This window comes from Triticum aestivum, chromosome 3B (genome assembly GCF_018294505.1).
Source record: "Triticum aestivum cultivar Chinese Spring chromosome 3B, IWGSC CS RefSeq v2.1, whole genome shotgun sequence".
In the NCBI taxonomy this organism is placed as follows: Eukaryota; Viridiplantae; Streptophyta; class Magnoliopsida; order Poales; family Poaceae; genus Triticum; species Triticum aestivum.
This window is the reverse complement of record NC_057801.1, coordinates 335,768,207-335,775,019: the sequence shown is the minus strand read 5'-3', so window position 1 is coordinate 335,775,019 and position 6,813 is coordinate 335,768,207. Positions and strand designations below refer to the sequence as shown.

Here is a 6,813-nt window from a genome sequence, read left to right as displayed (position 1 = left end):
GGTGGTTTGTAGAATGCCATGGCTCCTCCTGCAACAAAATGAGCCACCTTTAAGTGTGGCTCCTTCATTCACCTATTTCAAATCTTACCCTAATGTTAGCAATGATCTTGTTCATTTTATGTTTACTGTTACAGAACTCGGTGCACTATTTTTGGCCAGTTTATAGAGCAAAATATGTAGTGTCAGGCACAAGTTACCACGTGCAGTCAGATTTATCAAGGTATGATCATTCAACTACTCCGTTATGCAAAGAAAATATCTATACTTACAAATAGAAGAGTATTAAAACATTTATATTCTAAGGTGAGCCAACTCATTTGCTAACTGTACCAGAGATGCTAAGCACCTGTTTGATGGCACCTCATTTACCCTTATTCTAAATATATGTTTGAATCATTGCGTAGGGCTGGTGTAAGAACAATTTTATTGTCCAACTTTAAAACCTATCTCCGGACACTTTTGGAGGCCCTAAAATGTGATCACTTGTTTAATATAGTTGTTCTATCTGCTGAGGTGGGTACCCATTTAAAACAATACAGAGGCTAGTCAACTCGCATGAAGAGGGCTCCCTCGATCGCTTCCTTCGATGGTCGTTCGATCATGGTCAACATGGTCTTTTTTTCGCTGCTGTCCATTGGATCTTCGTTGGGAATTCATCTGTCTCGTTTTAACCGCATGGTGAAACCTAGACGGATATGACGTGTGGGCTCGGGCTGGATCGAATTTGCTGGGTGCCAGTTTTTTGGGTGCGCGCGAGACAGCCTCTCCTGCCACGCCACGTGCGAGCGCACGCGTCATGGGCGCAGCGGGCACAACCGCACAAACCCTACCCCCAATCCATAGCCGCCACTCCCTCCCTCCTCCTCCTCCCTCCCTCGTCTGCCGCCGCCACTCCCTCCCTCCTCGTCGCCCTGCCTCCGCCCTAGGAGCTTCGCCGCCTCCCATGCGCTCGTTCTCTCCCTCGTCTCCACTTCTCCGTGCTTCCGCCGCAGCCTCCGCTTCCCTCCTCACTCTCACCGGCTTCATCTCCTCCACCTCCATCTCCCTACCTCCGCACCTGGCTAGCACGGTCAGACCATGCTAAGTGGACAAGAAGGCGCCATCTCAAGAGGCAGGCCACACCTTCCATGACGGTGCCCTGATCTGCCGGATCTTCCTCCTCATCAGTCCAAAGCAGAGGATTGGCGGATCCGCCTCATCTTTGGTGTCATCGACCAGAGAAGGTGTTTTTTTCTTCTAGGCCGATGGATGGGGTAGGCGAAGAGGAGTGGCGGATCTGCGTCCTCTTTGGCATGCAGTTGTGCTCTCCATTGTTGTGAGCTCGCCGCCTATTGAGTTTGCTGTCGTTCTTGCACCGGTGCTGCTGCCGTGGAGGGCTTGGTTTAATGTATGTTCCTCTTTTTCCTCATGTATTTGTTGTTCACTTTCTTGCCTTTTAGTTTTTTTGTGTCTGTGTGTGTGTGCAGCTTGTCTACGGTGGGATGGGGATTCAGAGGATAAATTTTATTGGCAGTAAGAAGTTAAGAGGACAAGCGTGAGACGTCACATGCCAAGGGAGATTTTAGTTTTTTCGTGTCTGTGTGTGCAGCTTGTCTACGGTGGGATGGGGATTCAGAGGATAAATTTTATTGGCAGTAAGAGGTTAAGAGGTCGAGCGTGAGACGTCACATGTCAAGGGGATATAGTATTTAGTCTCTTCTAATCTGTGAAGAGAGACTACTGGTTTAAAGGGAATCCATACTTTAACAAGGTTTTTTCCAATTCAACAAAGTCAGGTACTACTCATTTTCTTTCCTGGTATGGCTTATGTGACTATGAAGTATAATGCTTTATGTTATTTCTTGAGAAGTTCAGATTTCATTGAGGTGGAAATCTCTCGATTAATATGCAGCTATGGAGCTTTTCGAGGCAGCAGGACATGATGCCGCACGGAGATGGGGATGGCCATGCCCGCCCCGATGCCGCCAGCCGATGTCGGTGAGAGTATCACCACCGACAACGGCTCCAACGAGCTCTCCATGAGCTCCTGGGACGACACCAACTCCAACATCATGTTCTTCGCGCCTGGAAGCAAGAAGGCCAAGGTGCTCATCAATGGTGACAACGGCATGGTCACCAACTTCAGCAAAATCAAATCCCAAGTAGGACATACCTCACATATATACACTTCACATCCATCCGGACTCTGCTGCCCGTCAATTGTTTAATGCTGCACTTATACTAACACCTTGGCCCAAATTCAGTTTGGCCTGTCGAGCACGTCTTTGGACATGCCCGGCATGGACGGCTACTTGCAGCCGCAGCAGGACTTCGTCGCCTGCATAGTCTTGAGACAAGCGTGTCTGCACCACTCACCCGTGAAGCATCACTAAGAGGGTTAGTTTCCTGCAACATTTTTGGTGTTTATCTTGCTTCCACATATTTGTACTGATATTTTTCTTGCTTGTGCTATTTAGCAAAGAAGAACAAGGATTAGCAAGAGGCTAAGGAGGCTGCAAGACCTTGTGCCCAACATGGACAAGGTAACTAAATCAGTTGAATTGATGCACACTATCAATTCTGTCAACATATAGAGATGAATTTTTCACCATGAATTACAGAAGCTTGTACCCTCTAAAGTACCAATACTGACGACTACATGCCTGCATATTCAGTGATACAAAACTAAATTCTAACGTACTAAAACTGATGATTCTAATCCAAACTGGAAGTGTTGCCCATGGAAATTCAGAACCTTGGTAGTTGTCGATGACTCGGACCTTAGTTACTTCAGATTTCATAATAGCATTTGCGCAGCTATTCTCTGGGAGAAGTCGTGCAATGCAATTGCTGGAAACATGTTAAGTTTCTTCTTGAAGACGCAGCAAACAAATAGTTCAGACATGCTGGATATTGTTGTAGACTACATCAAAGGGCTGTAGGACTGAACTGAGGTATGCTCCACGCAGACACAACGGTTATATAGCACACGTTTCTAGGAGGCCTTGTTAAGAAATATCATTTTCTGTGCATATTAACATGTTTCGTTAATTTTTAGACAAGTACAAACTGACTAATTAATAACAACATATTTGTTTGCAAATAGAAAATGATAAGATGTAACGTTTATTATGTAAAAATGAATTTATGTGCTTATTGTCCACGGTTTGGCTTACTTGTTTGGTATGCAATGTGCTTGTGGTTCATAACTGCCCACTGCACCATTGGATAATAGCTAATGTAATAAGGAATTTTACTTTGATTCAGGGTCTGGTAGATATGTCATATATGTGATCTTGGAATTTTGATAGGCGTTTGTTGACAAACATGCAAGATCTATTTTCTGTGTTTCCAACCTGCATGTTTTTTTGGCTACAATGGCTTGATCAGAGATGTGAGGACTATATCAATTGTTTCCCGTGGTATTTGCCATATTTTTGTTTCATACATCTCCAATTCGTCACTTCTTAGTTCCCAAGATGCTGCCGAAATGCAGATTGTATGTGCATCCTTGGTAGAGTAATGCATACATGGAGTGTGTTCATTTTTTAGAAACTGAAGATTAATACAAAGTTATATGGTTTTATTTTTTGGGTCAAAAGTTTGATTTATGCAGTAGACCAATTAATTCTCGATACATTTCGCGTATTTAGCTTTTTGATTAACTATACAAAGTGCTCATCTTGCTTTGGATTCAAGTGATCAGATCTTGATGAGAAGCATGGCTGAATGCACCTCCAACCACTAGATTTCTGTGCCAAAAGTTTGATTGATGTAATTCTCAATGCATCTAAGGTATTCAACACTTCCCCATAACTTCATATACTTTATGATGCTAATTTTGAGTTAACAATTGCTTAATATTTCACCATGCAGATATATGACATGAACAATTTTCTAATATACATAAAAAGATTGTGCATGTGCTATTTGTAGTTTTTTGTACCTGGTCTAATTTTTTAAGGCATATTCTTAGGATTACATTCTGCTTATTAGGCATTGTTAATTGTTTGATCATGATGTACTCCCTCCGTCCCATAATATAAGAGCGTTTTTGACACTAGTGTAGTGTCAAAAACACTCTTATATTTTGGGACGGAGGTAGTAGAACATATCAAAACAATAGGCAAACCACAAAGGGTGATTTGGTGGAATATGTATCCTGGTTACTACAAGAAATCACTCAAGCATGCTCGTGCCTGCAGCCCTCAGTGGCGAGACAAAGGATTCAGCCATGGGAAGGTAAGAGGAATCCGCAGTATCCTTGTGTGCACGTCCTTGTTGCTGCCACTTTCCCCATTGGTGAATGTGTTGTCTTTTTGTCTTTTTAGCATTCTTGCCAAGTACATATTGTTGGATCTTGTGGCTCCTCTGTTGCACCATGGAATCGGCTTGACAAGCAGCGCACGTTGAACAGCGACAAGCATGGCTAATGACGCAACCTAACCCTATTGGTCAGCTCTCCGTGAACACATAGGTTCCTATCACATTTATCCAGACCAAGGTGAGCTTCACCAACAACTCCAATCACCCATCTTCCCATTATTTCTCTGGGCAAAGTGATGGATATGGTCGTTTGAGATTTTCGTATTAATGTTTTGCTTTGGCCTGCTTCGTTCCGTTTAATAGATGCTTATCTAATTTGTAAAAATAGTGTCCTGGCTTCATGAATTATCTGAGTGTGTTGGAAAGCTTCACTTGGAAAGAATAACCTGCCCTATGGACCGCAGTTTCATTTTTATTAGGTTCTTGAGATATGTTATTTGCAGGGATCATCTTGATTTCTTCAGTTGCAATTGTTTTGTTCATTTCCTTTTTGCCTTCTTGATTGGCTCATCATGCTATTGTTAAATGCTGAGAGTTTATCCATCTTTCGGTATTCGCCGGATTTGAGGATGTGTGCCTTCTTTATATAAGACTGAACAAAAAAATGCACAACCATCTTGCTTGAAGATTGCAACACACACAGATTGCTTGGCAGACTAAAATAAGTAGGAGCTTCTAATTGGACCCTTCAAGCAATAGTGTTGTTAATATATTAGTTATTATATTATGTTACTAGAGTATTAGAATAACTTCCTGATAACTATATCATACATTTGATAACCTGACTCCTTGAATGATAGAGAGAACTACATAGAGGTTTGACTGAGCGAGATGGGGTTGACGGACAAGAAGAGGAACCAGAGGGGTGTGCTCTTGCGGTGCTTGGCTTGTTCCAAGACCATGAGGGGAAGGACTTGCTGGTGCGTGCTATGAATTGTTTTTGGTATATCTGTCTTTGAACAGGTGAAGCAAACCTTTCATCACGTGTAATCCCACTTCCTGCTACATTTTCTATGAGATGCACCAAGCGTTGTAATGAATCTTGACGTTTTGTATTGAGCCATCACTACTTTGTGTATGTTGTTTTCTCCTACCTCTTATTTTGAGAAATAACAAATGTTGGATCTGTCCCCTAGGCTCGTACCTGGACTTTTGGTACTTAAATGTGGTTCACACTATCACACTTCGTGAACAGGCTTCCATTTGTTTGTTTTTTTCTATTTATTGTGGTTAGATTGTTTCAGAATCAATTAAACCTGGCTTGACATTTTCGGGAAATCCAATATAATTGTTAGTTCTCGAATAAGATGTGACCATTTTCAAGTTGTCATGTTTTATCTGGACACAAACTTGTCAATGTGTAAAACATGTTTCTATATTAATAGTCTGTTTATCTGGCAACTTTGATACGTATACTATTCTCTTGTGAACAAGACACAAATTTTGAATCTCCGTTGTATGCTTCAAGTGATCAATAAGCCATTTTTTTTGCTCCTACACATGGAAAATAAAAGTTTGGTGCAAACGGTGTTAAAAATATATATCCTCAATTGATATTTACATCTTATACAAATCTGTTTTTTTAGAGCTCGAGTTTCTCATCATGGTAACCAAATTTTTGGCTAAAACAATGCTTCCTTAGATGGGTTGTACATGTTATACAAATACACTTTTATTTCAAACTTGAATTTCACAACGTGATAAACACATTTTCAACATGGCATGGTTTAGATTGAATATGTCCTTGCAAAATGAAACTATGTTAAATGTGTTGGTTCACATGCCAATTGTTCATGTTCTTCAGGCCTTGATCTTACTATCCTATCTGAATATTCCTTTTTTGGCAATCACAGGTTTATGTGATTGGCAGGGATGGAACAATGAGAGGATCAGTGGCGATATTCGAAGAGTTTAAACGGTGTGGTTTGAGGATATCCATTACAGGGATCCCAAAAAACTTGGACAACGAAATCGACATTATAGACAAGGCATTTGGGTTTCAAACCGCAGTGGAGAGTGCTCAGTAGGAAATCGATGCGACACATGTGGGGTTGTGAATATTGTGGATGGCATTGGTCTTGTCAAACTTATGGGAAGGAGCACGGGCCATATTACTCTTCATGCCACCCTGAGCAGCCTGAGATGTTGACTGTTGTTTGAATCCTGAGATCGATTTTCATGTTGAAGGGAAGGGGCATGTTGTCGTTGTTGTTGCTCAAGCCGCTGGTCAGGAGTTGATTCCCCAGATTGATGACCAGAAGCGAGAGCAGGATGAGTATGGCAACATGTTGTTCCTTAGTGTTGGCCTTCTTCTATAAAGTTTACATACAATTCACCTGCATGGTTAAAAAAGCTACTATACTAATGTAAATGTTCCGTTTCGTTGAATATTACTCATTTCTCTTACCGTTGTTGTATCAAAACAATTGTGTTTTGGCCTCATTTTATAGGAGATTGAGATGTGGGACAAGCTACTACCAAATGTTTGGTTCCCATCAAGCCGTTTAT

The 6,813-nt window shown here is 41.6% G+C and overlaps 1 long non-coding RNA gene across 17 annotated transcripts; it reads left to right on the top strand.

Moving 5' to 3' along the window:
- Window positions 1–813: 813 nt before the first annotated feature.
- LOC123069836 (uncharacterized) lies at window positions 814–6,775 on the top strand. 17 transcript variants are annotated; one of them, XR_006433065.1, is made up of 9 exons: window positions 817–1,775; window positions 1,892–2,141; window positions 2,244–2,376; window positions 2,457–2,522; window positions 2,797–2,933; window positions 3,686–3,774; window positions 3,856–4,221; window positions 4,311–4,483; window positions 5,106–5,486. It is a non-coding gene; the product is annotated as an uncharacterized lncRNA (long non-coding RNA). The 17 variants fall into 17 exon arrangements; XR_006433061.1 differs by having other exon boundaries at window positions 3,679–3,774; XR_006433073.1 differs by having other exon boundaries at window positions 818–1,775; window positions 3,976–4,221.
- The last annotated feature ends 38 nt before the right edge of the window (window positions 6,776–6,813 follow it).